Genomic DNA, 14,429 nt, shown 5'->3' with positions numbered 1-14,429 from the left:
TAATGATCAGTAAATGGGAAATTAACTGCAAAAGTAAGAAAGTGTGCATAGAAGCTAAACTCTAGATTAGCCTACAATCTACAGTAGATAACAAATAAGCCAAAAATGTTAGCAAGTTGCTAAAATATCAGCTAAACTCCAAAATAGCATAAAAAAAGTTTGTAAATGCCAAGTTACCCTAATAAGATAGCACAATGCTAATATAGCAACTTATTGCCATTTTTTTTTAATTACTATAAAAGTATAAAAATATAGTTACAGGCTTGTTGCTAAATTTGAAGACTTTCTTATTCATTTCCTATGGGACATATTTTGTTCAATATTTCAAAAACTATAAAGTTTATGAATACCAAAAATACAAGCAGTAATGACCCAAACAAGCTGAACGTCTTGATACCAAGATTACTGAAATTGCTGTAAGTGTGATTGAGTTTTTACGTACAGAGAAACGTACAGAAAGGAGCAGGAGAATCACTAAAGTGTGAATGTTTACTAAGCATTCACAAAATTAGTGTTCATTCAGTATTACTGCTAAATCAAAGACCATTATTCCCATTTAATCTGTTTTAATCATTGATTCTGTTGCCTCATTACAAGACACTGCTCACTAATGTATGCAAAGACTATAGCTACTCAAATCCAGAGCACCCTAATTCATCAAATGAGACACTGCACTTAAAGTCTTTCAGAACAAATAATCACAGAAATCGTTACAACCCTTTAATGGAAGACAAAAGAGCTCGATCCACACAAACGTCTTTGTTTATGGGAGTGAACTGGTGCATGATCTGTGAGGAATCCTGTGCTTTTATCTATAATGGCCTGTTCCACCTGCACACATGCACAGCAGAGGAAAAGAGTGCACACTGTGTGCTCTCTGCATACTGGACCCTCAGGATGAACCAAGTCATCAGTTGGCAGGTCCAGATACCAGTAGTGAGATACAATCAATTTCACTTACACTTGCCTTGCTTACTACTTCACTTTTTTTTGGCAATAGTAATTGGAATGAATGGCTTGTCAGTACTAATAACAAGAATCGCAAGTAGTTCAAGATGCAGAAAAAATAAAAAAAAGGTCTCATCTGAATGCCTTCACACAAAGATGGTGAATCAGCTATCCAGTGTGTGACCAAACATGATCAGGAAGTTCGGGGGAGAAAAGCAGACGAACACATTCACCGCACACACAGGAGGGATTCCTTCAAGCGCTAAGTGGTTATTTATGGGGCCAGTTCATGAGGAGGAATCGGCGATACATGAGCCACAAAATCATCAAAGTGAGTTAATCAAACTTTATTCATTAATCATTTTACGACAGCCCCCGTTGAACACTATCCAATTCATAAAATAAAAACAAAATTAAGCTAAATTAGGGAAGCCAAAAATGGCCTTTTATCGTTTTGTCGTTATAACTAGATCCACTAGTTCATTTTCTTGTTATAACGAAGACACAGAGACTTTACCTGATTTCAGTCTCTTTATTGTGTGGTTAACAACAAAAACACTGAGACAAAACACCCCACAAAAGTTGTCTATTTTTTATTTATCAGTGGATCTATACTTTCTAAACGTCTTAATTCCGTCTCATGCACCCTCCCTTTATTTCCCCCAAACCTCTGAACATACAGGTTGATTGACAGAACCAAGGGCGTTTCTGCATGGTGCGTTCACTGACCTCTTGACATCAACAGCAAAGCAAAAAACGTCAGAGAAAATGTCAAACATCACAACTGATCCATGTATAATTTATGGATTAAATAGTGTCAACATTTTTTCTGAAAATTTGTTTTGCCGTGGATTATATGAAAATGACAAAAGCATTATAATGGACTGAGTGGCTGTTTGGGTTCACTAATGTCCGGAGATCAGTGAACGCATCATGTGCAGATTCTTGTCGGCCCTGAATTCTGTCTATCAATCTGTTTGTTCAGAGGTTTTGGGGAACTAAAGGGATGGAGGCTGGTGCATGAGATGGAATGAAGTCGTTTGAGAAGCACTAATAAATAAAACAACAGACAAAAAATCTTTTGTGGAGTGTTCTTCTACTGTTTTTTTTTTTTGTTAACCACAAAATAAAGAGACCTAAAACAGGTATAGTCTTGGCATCTCAGTGTGGGAAAGGGAGAGGCTTCATTTTTTGTTATTTATTATTTTATAATCCAAATATGATTTTTTTGATAAAACAAATGTTTCATAGAACTCTCAATAATTAGCTAAAGCCGTAGCCACATGCACCTGTAGAGAGGTTGACCTGTACGGGTGCTGCAGGTTCTTGGGTTGTCCGGGCCGTTGGAGGGGTATCTGGACAGGTAAACTTTGCAGTTCCCATTATCAGGCCACCATAAGGGACATCATGAAAATGGAATGTACCATTGCCATCTGTGTGTAATATATTTTTATAGAGAGTAAAATAATGAAAGTTATTTAAGGTTTAAGATGATTTGATCTGGAATAATATTCCTTCCTTTTTATTATTCAGAATTATGTTAAAAGTCACGATTTTAAAAATAAAAAAATTGGCATTTTGCTAGCTTTTTGGACTATTTTGGCGTTTGCTAAGAATTTAGCTAAAATTTCAGCTACATGCTAGCTGTTTTGGCTTTTTTTGTTTTTTAGGCTAATTTGCCATTTAGCTAAGATTTTAGCTGGCTATCAATTTCAGCATCTTCAGCTATCAGCACTATCATCTTCAGCGGCCAAATTCATCTTTCAGCATTCACACTAGCATTATTGCAGGTAATGCTATATATCTAGTTCATATTTATGTTAAAAAGTTCAGTTTTTTTAAGTTTTAAAAATGTAGTTTTAGAGTGTTCAATAAATGTTTATCCTGTTCGGCCCGCGTCCTAAGGTGTGTTTTGGATTTTTGGCCCTTGTGCGATTCAGTTTGGCGCCCCTTCTCTACGGTCTACAGCTTAAATATTCCGGCAGAATACATACATGTCCCGTATAGGTTGGCCTATTTATCGCCCGCAGACAAACAGCCCGTATCCACCCGTAAGGGCAGTTGTGACTAAGCTGTTCTCTGCTGTGATGCACTGATACATGAACAGCAGGCTGAGGCCGTATCATCACACTCACATGAAACAGACTTTCTCCTGCAAACACTCACACACACCGTTGGGGTCAAACATTCTGCAGAGCCGTGTGTGATCAGCAGAGAGAGACTAGCTTAATGAGTTTGGGAAGCTGACAAGATTTTAAAGATTTACAACACAAGCTGATCCACCTACCACCAACTGCACTGTAATGATTTTTAGAGAACATGTGCACAAACATGCGCACTAAAGCAAAAATCCCTCTCTCTCTTCTGCTCTCTCTGGGCACAAACGTCCCATGCACTCTGCTGGGAAAATTAATTTACTAGAGATACTCGGTCCATAAAAAACACCCCGAGTTAACAATGCACATCATGTTGTGCAGGTTATCCCCATTAAAACACAGAAGAGCCTGAATCCCCAATTGATCATTTTAATTTATGGAAAATGCAGCACGAATGTTAGAGTTGTCTTAATTTACAGCAAAATATCCCCAAAGAGGCCGCAAAGGATTATTAACACTGACTCCTCTGGTCCTTTGTTCACTGCTGGTAAACAGCAGGTCAGAAACGTGTGGATTTAAATCTTAAAGAGGAGAAAAAATGTCTAAAAAGAGCAGAATGGAGCTTAGAAAATGTAAATATAAAAGGAAAAGCTTGCAAAGGGATATTTTTGATCCCAAACTTGCACTCAGTTTCTCATTAGTATCAAAAAAGTTTAAAAAAAACATTGAGAAAGACTCAACAAAGATGAACATCACTCCATGTTTTTGTTGGGTATTGATCTGATCTGTCAAATTCTTCATGTAGACTTGTGTATTTTGACACGAGATGGAATGAAAACTTGTCAGACACATGCACATTTACCTCACTTTGTAGTGCTCGTCAGTGTCCACGGTAATGTCTGACTGACAGACCTCACACCAGTACCAATGAAGTGCACTGATGGACCCCTCTGGAGGAAATAGGGCGTGGTTAGCCTAAACAATCTGCCACAGAGCATCACCTGATCATCTAAAATTGTAAGTTTAGTGCGTGGGTCAGCCCTCTGCTACTGTGACCCTGCAGACTTCAGTTCCTTCAGATGAGAAGGTTTGCTCATCTCCTGGGTGCCATGTTGGCTCTTCTCAAACGAATCCATCGGAACTCGCTAACCTTCACACGCACCCCCACTCGCCGCAGTACAAGATTGTTAACTCTGTGCTTCAGTCTATCGACCACGAGTCTCACTGCACGAGTGTGCACGATGACCCGTGGACTTTGCTCCCCCCTTCTTAATATTTCTCTGCGGCTGAAGTGGGCATCTGTCATCCAGGGAAGATGTTTTTAGCTGCACTTATGCTACTTGTCTGATGCTCAGTTTGAAAGTGTTTGTGGGAGGTACATGTATTGTGGTACACTATTTTTTTAATAACATCCTGATGTTGGAGGCAAAGTTAAATACCCCCTGACCCCTAATCATATCTTCTCGTCATTGAACAAGGGATTTATTTGAAGTTTGCAGACAAATTTACTCTGAAATGAAGCAATCATACTAAAACCAAAAGAAAAACCACAACCCTGTGCCTAACTGATGCCCTTTTACCTTTTTCACTGTGCACGTCTGGGTGCTACAGGTTGTTTAAGTTTTCCACAGGGTCATCTTGCGGTTCTTTTACACCTCATACGGCTACGTCAAGGGACGTGATTGAAATGGAACGTACAATTATTGTGCGTTTGTTAAGTGTAGTGTGAAATATTTGTAAGAATAATGTGAGTTACACACACTTGTGATCCTGTTATACAATGTCCTTATGCTTCTTTCTAGTTGTTAGTATGGTGAGAGTACTGGCTCCTTCCTGACAGCGCACAAATGTTACATCCATGTGCAGCAAAACATTCAGTGTCCCTTCTTCTTGACAAAACTACACTTTGTCTAGCTGTCAGAATTAACTCAAGAAGCACAAAAGTATCACTTGAAGAGCATCAACGGGCTCCCTGCACATTATGTAACATTTTCTTCACAGTGCAAATCATTCCATATGCAGTATTTAACGTTGTCGGCGCAAGATGTAGCATTCTGTTCACAGCTCTTATACCGCTCCATTTTGCAGTGATTATTGTTCCCTTCTCAGTGCTTAGGCATTTCCTGTGCAAGACATAACGATTCCTGTGCAGTGCGTATAATTTCCTGTGCAGAATGTCATGTTTCCTGCGCAGTACGTATCAGTTCCTGTGCAAAACATAGCGTTTCTTGTGCAGTACATGGCGTTCTCTCCACCGAATGTAGCGTTCCCTTCATAGTGCTCAGTCTTCCCTTCGCAGTGGTTAGCATTTCCTGCGCAAGACATAGCGTTTCCTGGTCAGTGGGTCAGTGCTTAGAGTTCCCCATCACAGCGCTTATCGTTCCCTTCGCAGTGCCTAGCATTCCGTGAACAAGACGTAACATTTCCTGCGCAAGATGTAGTGTTTCTTGTGTTTCTTCTGCATAGTGCTTAGTGTTTCCTGCCCTACGTAGCGTTCCCTTCACAGTGCATAGCATTCTCTGCGCAAGACATAGCGTTCCGTGCACATTACGTATCATTCTCCTGCGCAAGATGTACCATTTGTAAAACACAATTTTAGTGCAGTGCGTACTGTTTTCTGCCTAGTGCATAGCGTTCCTGTGCAGTGCGTGGCATGCACAGTGCATGCTCCGTATAGTTTTGCCCGTTTCACGCCCACAGACAGCCTGAATCCATCCGTAAAGGGAGTTGTGAGTAAGGCTTAAACTAGAGATATCTTCTAGCACTTCGTCACTGTGACGTCTTACACTTAGAGGGTAGTTGAAGCAGACAGCTGTGTGGTTTGGGCCACTTTTACACTGCGTTAATTTTGCATCCATGGAAGATGTTCCTTGGTCTTTCTCTGCACATTAACATCTAACAATTGTTTGCTGGCAGGCTGTGAGAAATGCTGGATATCAAATGAGGTTATCGCGCAGTCTCAGTGTTGTCCGGTGTCTCATTTATTCTCCTTTCTTTGTTGTGATTGGCTCTTGTATCATCCTGCATATCTGCGGCAACATCAGGAAGCTCCAGAGCAAGCTCCCCTCTCTTTCTTTCTCTTCTCTCCCTTTAAATGTGCATTCACTTTCTCCACAATATATATGAATTTGTCAGCTTTGTGTGGGATAAAATGAAGCAGACAGAATTAGGTGAGGTGATAGGGACTCTCTGCCAAGAAAGAAGGGATGAAGAGGAGGTGGTGCCTGCCTGACAAATGATCACAGGTTCAGAGCTCCTCCCGGTGGTGTGCGGTGGCTCTGCAAGCGTGCATGCATAAACCGGTTTAATTGGTTTGGGCCATACTTTGTGGTACATATTTGACTGGCAGGGAAGCACACTTGACTTGACCTCTTATCTGTGCAGCCACAATACACACAAATGCACCCTCCTCTCCGCACATCAGTTTGCATAAACAGCAAGGCCTCCCTCATGTGCCTCCCCTCTCCCCCTGCACTCCCTGACATGATTTACCATCATGGACATCTTGTAGACTTCAGGGCTGCGAGGCGTTTTCTCTGCCGTGTCGACACACACTGGAGAGGAAGAGTAGAAATAAAGCCAAAGGCAAAGACACTAATCCTGCAGTCAGGTGAGTCAGAAATGATGTATCAGATGCACCCAAAAAAAAAAAAAAAACATGTAAAAATGGGTCAATTATAAACCGTGCAATGCCAAGCAGCGTTGGGTCTGACTGCATGAGGCGGGGCTGGGTTTAAATAAAAACTGCAACCACACTGTAACGATTTTCTTTTCTTTTCAAATTCCGTATTGATTTTTCCGAGCAGCCTGCAGACACAATGCATACATGCCATTTTCCATAACTGATAGCTGGCGAAGGCCATTCCACTGAACATATTTTCACTCTCCAGAGCGATAAAGGCTCCCCGAGGGAGGCAGAGCAACAATAACGGCCAGCCAGTTGTAGTCACGCATTTATCAGAATTCCTTCAGGCATTTGACACGCCAAGTACTCAACCGTAGATTAAGATTGTCCTGCTTTTTTAATCACTTCATTTCAAAGACTTTTTTTTTAATTGATACTCTTTAAGCCGAGTTTTATGACAGGAGGAGGAAAGTATGTAAACAGTGAAACTCTGTTGAAAGCGATTGCCTTTCTAATTGATCAATAAACCAACAGAATTTAAAAAAATGCAGTTTCACACACAGAAATATTCAACTTAAATGTGCATTAATACAATGCTTTTACTTTTATCTTCTGGTTTTGTGCTGTAAAAAAGACAAAAACTATAAAAAAACAAACATTGCAGATAATTTAGTACATACAGTACACCAAAAGTAAATACTCACCACAATTAAATTTGTGTTTTTAGCATGTTCTTGTATGGAACTAAATTGGGGCCAATATTACTTGAAGAAATAAAACAAATTGAAAACAATATTGGTGCTTGTCAAAAAAAAAAAAAAAAAAATTAAGAAAGCAAAATGTCCCAAACTTCTTGCTGTTCTGAAATAAACTTAATTGTTTTCAGCTTCGAATGTTCTTTTTTTTTAGGTTTGGAATCTAAAAATGGCGGTTTCAAAACGCGTTGGGGCGGGCCTAACATAAAGGACCAATCAAAACCGGGTTCATTCCCATTCACTGACTCTGAGAACTTTGATAATTACGGTCAGAAAGTCTGTTTAGTCTGTACTATCATAGTCTTAAGTTGTCCCAAGACGGGTGTAAAAGCAGAGTTTTTTTATCACGTACAAACTGCGCGTCCAAAACTCTGTTCTAGCCCGGCCAAAAGGCCATACTATAGTGTTACATGCTAGCATAAAAAATGTCTTTAAATTTTTTAAGCTGAAATTTTCAGACTCAAAACTGAAAAAAGAGTTGGAACAAACAAAAAAAGTTTTGAAGCTGAAATTTTGCATTTTGAAACCTAAAAATCAGAACATTTGAAGCTAAGGGCTTACTTTAGAATAGCAAAAAGTTTTGGAAATTTTCATTTTTTTCCCCAAAAATATTTTTTTTCAAGTGGTTTTATTTGGGTTTCCAATAATATTTGGCCCAAATTTAGCTCCATACTCTTGTGGCATTTTTTCTCATGATGAAGGACACATAGAACAAAACATTAAGATTCAAATATTATTTTTGAGTATTTCTTTATTCAAAACATTGAGAATCTGAAGCAGACGAAACAAGGCTGTTAGAAAAGATTCTGATGCGTCCAGTTGCAGACAAATGGGTTCATGAACGTCTGGAATCTGAATCCAAGCTGTGATATAGTTCTGTCCACAACTCAGAGGATGAATATCTAATGAACTTCTGTTGCTCTGCAGAAACTATGTCTGAGAAAACACCACAGGTTCTTTGGTTTTGCCTAAAAAAGACAATTAAAGGACCACTGGAAATTCTTTTACAATAGATCAAAAGATGGGATTTTAAGACTTCTTTGATACGAGGACAATATAGATTTAACACGTTGTCTCTTACAAATCTGCTCGTCATTAATCTCGTTTCATTCACGCACATCCTCTATTTTCTCTTGCGTCATCAGTGTGAGCACTTTCTCGCTGATTGTTTTAAGAAAAATGTGACTCACGGATGGTTTAAAGTAATACTGAAGCACAATCATAGCTTTATTGCTGGTTCCAGCTTTGATCATTGTTTTGTTGTGTATGATTAATTAGTTGTACTTCACCTCGTGATTCACCGAGGTATTTTTGTACTTGACTTCTCTCCTGCTTTTATGAGTGGAACCAGGCCTGTAAGTTTGAAAGAAGAAAAAGAGTGTGTCACCCAAGATAGATGGTTGTCAGGAGAAGAAGGGGACACTGAATGCCGTGAGCTACTGTGATTGGCAGAGACATGTCAGCGTGACACGATTAAGCTAAGCTGACGCATGGAAGAGATCCAGGAACCAAACATGGATCAGCTCCATGTGAGGGTTGATGCCAAAACTGTCCGTTCATGCAGTTTGAAGCGCTCCACTTTGTTCCTCTGTGTCTCATGGCGGGCCTTCAGCTGACCCTCAGTGTGGGTCAGAGTCTTGGTTCACTCTGAGATATATCAGCTCCAGATTTGGTGTTTTTCAAGTCTCTCATAAAAGGAGTTTGATCAACAAAGGTTCTCTAACGTCATATTAGCTGTACTTTTATACAATGCCTACTGCAATACATAAATGCACAAAGGATTAGGATGAATGGTATTTAGCCTTTCCTTTATACATATTTAGCAAAGTTTTATTTCTAAATTCTTAAGATAATCTGAACACTTTCCTTTTGGTGAAGTGTTTTGTTCTAGGAGATAGATTGAATGTGGGTATTTTGTTTAACAACAGATGGGAAATCTCTTGGGAAAAGCCATACCATTATACTGCCACCACCACACAGCCTTACTTAGGCTGAGTCTGGACATGTCAGGCTTCTGGTCACCTGAAGGATTAGACTCAAGAAGTTGTCCTAAGGAATGCAACAAGGAAAAAAAATCTCATAGTATATCACATCTGAAGTTTTTCTTCCAGTATACAGTACATGTTGTTCCTTACAATTGTGTGTCAATGCAAAGCCAGGTTTGGTATTCTTCTCATAATAAAGGGAATATATTAAGAAAATTCATCTTAAAATTGCATTTCTGGATATTTCTTTATTCTATTGTGGTGAATCAGGAGCAAATGAACTTTTTTTATTAGGAAGTAAAAACTACACAACCACAGTCTCTCTGCTCCGCTCCATTCTGATGCATCCACTTACAGACTAATAGATCCATGTACGTCTTTGTTTTCCTGGTCTGAGCTGGAATCTGGATCTAAACGTTACGACTGGATTGCTCTGTTATTGCTGCCATTTTTGTTGCACCAGTAATATTATGTTGGGGGTGTGAGGGGCTGTAAGAGTGTACAGAGATGGATGATGGGGAGTGGAGTTGGACTTACTCCATGTCAACAGTGCACAACTCAGAGGTGAATTTTTAAGGAACTTCTGCTGCTCTGCAGAAACTATGTCCTAGAAAGCAACAGTTTTGGGGGGTTTTTGGTCTAAAAATGTCATACACTGTAAAAAGTGAAATGTTGGATCAGTTTACAAAACTTTAGTCATTTTTAACATTTAATATATTAATTTATGTCAAATTAAATTTTACCAACTCAGAATTTACAATTTGATACAACCTAATAATTTTAAATGTCAAAAATTTCAGAACTTTTGTTAACTGATCCAACGTTTTCAGTGAAATCAGAACTAAACGAGCACTAAGAGCAAATTCACGACACTTTACTGCAACATTGCTGGAATCAGTAATACTATGTCTTTGACGAGCAATGACACCAAGTATTCTGTTTTATCTGTTCCTTTCTGTTTTTATTATTATGAGGGGCTTATCTTATTACTGTATGTTATTGCATGTGTGGGGTATAGTTTTTCTTGTATTTTTTTTTTTCCGTACAGCCCTTTGAGCTGTTTCTCTACAGTAAATTTGATATATAAATAAAATTTATTTGAATCTGAATTTGAGAATTATCTGTAAAAAGAAAACACGAATAGCAGTGCAAAATTGTTGTTAACAACAGCCTAAAATGTAATAGTTCAAGTAGCTGCCAGACATAATTTTCAAACGAAAATAAAGATTGATACTTGGTGAGAACCCATAGAAAATATCATGATATATTGGAGTGTTGATGTTTTGGCACGCCCTTTTTGATTCGAAAACCGTCTCTTGGAGTCCAACAGGAAGCATATAGTTACCATCATTTCTGTGCAGATCTTCCTGCTGGCAGCAACTGCATTGTATATGTTTATTTCTGAACTTAGCGTGTTTTTGGTCCCACAATGAAGTATTAGTCAAAGAAACGTGACACAACACTGAGGCAGAGTAGGTGTGTGTTTGAACGTGCGTTCTTGTGCTGCAAAGACTCTGTGAGCGGTGGGAGGATGAGAGAACAGGAAGACACGTCTGTTCTGTTCCACACAGGGCAGAGGTAAACTCTGGGAATTCCCCAATGCGATCTCACAAACAGAAACTCTCGACAACAATTGTGTTACAAATCTGGGTCAACTCGTCCACTGTATCTACGGAGAGAGACGTTTCAACTCAGTTTGATAACTTTCTTCTCTTCTACCTTTTGTCCTCCTGGAATCAACATCCCCCGCTCCTTGTTCACGTGTAATTTATGCAATTATTGGCCCCAAATGACATTTTAAATGATGGGGGGAAATGCAGAAGCTGGAGATGTATCATTATAGATAGCAGAGGAGTCCATGTAAAGCAGGGTGTCAAACTCAATCGTTGAAGAGACCTAAACACACCTTTAGACGCGGGCCGAACATTAGAAACATTTACTGAACACTCTAAAACTACATTTTTAAACTAAAACCGTAACTTTTTAACATAATTATGAACTAGATATATAGCATTACCTGTGATAATGCTAGTGTGAATGCTGTAAGCTAAATTTGGCCGCTGAAAATGCTGAAGCTGATAGTTAAAAACGCTAAAGCTGAAAGCTAGCTAAAATATTAGCTAAATACCAAATGTGCCTAAAAAACTAAAACAAAAGAACCAAGGATAGCCAAAACGGATACCAAGAAGATGAAGAAATACCTAGACGTCCAAATAGCTTAAAAAAGCGGAAAAAAGCCTAAATTAGCTAAAACAGCTAACATGCAGCTGAAATATTTGCCAAACTCCAAAATAACCTAAAAAAATCTTAGTAAATACCAAAATAATCCAAAAAGCTAACAGAATGCTAATTTTTAAAATCTTAAAAACCATAACGTTTTGGCATAATTATGAATAATAAAAAGGCAGGAATATTATTCCAGAATAATTCAACTTGAACTTTAAATAACTTTCAATATTTTACCCTCCATAAATATATATTTTGTAAAAAAATATATAAAAGTTAGAAATAAATGCAAGATAACATCAGGTCATTAATAACAATAAAATAATATGATCTGGAGGGCCGGATAGAATTACCCAGAGGGCCGGATCCGGCCCCCGGGCCTTGACTTTGACATGATATAAGACATTTGATAACGAGACGTCGGCTCCGCTCTGCCACTAGAGTTGCTTTGAAGATTGTTTCCACTGATTGCAAATCAGCAGGTTTGCTGCTCCATGACTACTGAGGCTCAAGTAATGCCCTAATATTTAATTTATACCTGCACACTTCCCATGTAGTGAGTTTGCTCACACTAATAGAGATGTTAAAGAGACTGCAGCTCATGAGCTTAGCATTCGGCAGCGTCTTCTCACATTATGACTGAGCATAACCTTTCATCTCTCATGAATGTGTTAGTGTGTATAGAGGGAGCCGAGGGACGCAGAACTTGATTAAAAATAGACTCTTTCTGCTTCACAGGGAGAGAATGACTTTAAAATGAAAGAGGATGCTTTGATGTCTTTGATTTTCATCAAGGAGAATCGTTTTGCTTTTTTTGGTGTCGCCCTGATGAAGACAGTAAACACTGATAAACATTTGATTGAATGTTTATCTGCTTGATTCATTTTTAACTTTGCTCCCTGGGAGGGTTTGATGGTGACTAGCAGGAGACAAAGCCAGTTTCCTACTAAAAGCAGAGCCTTTTTTATGAGTAAAATGTGGGGCAAAGACTGAAAAGTCTCCTCAGGGTTTGCACAGACTTTATTGTCTTTGATATGTGCCACGGTTTGTGAACAGCATTGGCAGACGCTTCCATGTGGGAGCTGCTGCCAGTGAAGGAGCTGAGAGCGCTTCTTGTTGTAGGTGTTGAACAGTCCTCTCAGACCGTCTGGAGCTGTCATTGATCTGTTTATTAAAGACCCACTCGCATGAAAACGGTGTTTTTGATGTTTTTTAGCCTCTTCTTGTGGCATAACGGAGGACATATTAGGAAGGGATAATGCCTGACAAAGTGTGCATTATTGGAAATGAACGCACAAAGTCAGACATTATCCTCGTTATGCCATCGTCACTTTCAAATTTAAATAAATATTCAGCCCTCTTTTAGTACTTTATTCTTGTTATTTCTTTGATTTAGATCGCTTTTTCACAAAAAAGCGGACTATTTGATATGTAATGCGGCATGTATTCATGGTAACATAACAACACGCCACTGAGACGGCTGCAGCGGCGAAGGAACGTGATTTTATGATGATTGTTCACCTCTGTTTGTTTTTGTCCAGATAATGAAGCAAAAGTTAGTTTTAAAGAAGCCTGTGCAGTGATCCAATGGAATCTGGATCAAAGCTGTATGACTGGATAGCTACAATATTGTTTGCTATTATTTTTTTATGGCACCGCTAATGTTAGCTTGGAGTGTTAGCTAGCAGGAGAGCACATAAACAGATGGATGATGGGAAGAGGTGAGACAACTCTGTTCTGAAGAACTCCTGCTGCTTTGCAGAAACTATGTCCTAGAAAAGGACAAAGGTTTTAGCAGAATCATAAATAAAAAAAAACAGTTTGAATAAGGGCTGGGTTCATAAAATCGATTAATCGATTTGAGTCGATCCAAGCTTAATAGATCAATCATCGATCCAACAAAAGTAAAGATTGATCTAATGAATAATGCTAAAGTCTGCTATCTTGATGCTAACGTATAATAAGATTCCCCATAGGATGGCTAATGCTGACGCTCGGTTGACCTAAATTAACATCTTTATAAAGTCACAGGCATGAATTTTTCTAACTCTTTTAAGGAAATATTTAAACCATTTATGGTCTAAAACACCAATTTTTCCAAATTATCATCTTATTCTCCTTGAAATATTTGTGCTGCTATAACACGAGTTCCACCTAGTGTCCAAACTGAAACGTCCTCCTGGAGAAGCAGAACAATGTTTCCAATGTTAATGATCTGAACATTTTAGTTAGAACTTCTCCTTTAGAGAATCTATGTAACACTGGATGATATTAACAATCTCAGTATTTCACTGATACATTTACAGGATGTGAACTGGATCAGATGAATATATATATATTCAAATCATAAAGTAGATTATTAATGTATTTCTAAACAAATGTGTATAAATGTGTAAACTCAAAATTGTACTGAATCAAACTGATTCCATTTTGGAAATTCTGAATAATTTCCAGAATTGAATTGATCAAATAGATCAAAAGATGAGTGAGAGTTTATGACAAAGAGGTGGAAAAACTCAAATCTTTATCTAAAACATGACTTCTTGACTTCAGAAAACATTTTTTTTTTCTCAAGTGCTCCAGCCCTTTACTTATCATTCACCTGCTTATGTGTAGTGACTTGGGCTGCGTGCACCGCCGTATCAAAGAGCGACTGCACGCTCAGCCTGTTGGGGAGATTATCACTCTTTCATGTAAGGTGCCGCATTTGAAAGACGCACCTCCCACTTCTATCTGCACCCTCCTCTTTCATGTCCTCCCTCTATCTGTCTCCGACTAGTTCAGAGTGTTCTTC

The 14,429-nt window shown here is 38.7% G+C and overlaps 1 protein-coding gene across 7 annotated transcripts in view; it reads left to right on the top strand.

Annotated features, from left to right (window-relative positions):
- The window catches only part of nrxn2b (neurexin 2b), an 802,710-nt gene that overhangs the window by 323,918 nt on the left and 464,363 nt on the right, over window positions 1-14,429 (top strand). The window lies entirely within an intron of this gene.

This window comes from Oryzias melastigma, linkage group LG18 (genome assembly GCF_002922805.2).
Source record: "Oryzias melastigma strain HK-1 linkage group LG18, ASM292280v2, whole genome shotgun sequence".
NCBI classification, from domain to species: domain Eukaryota; kingdom Metazoa; phylum Chordata; class Actinopteri; order Beloniformes; family Adrianichthyidae; genus Oryzias; species Oryzias melastigma.
The sequence above is the reverse complement of the archived record's forward strand: the minus strand, read 5'-3'. Positions and strand labels throughout refer to the sequence as shown.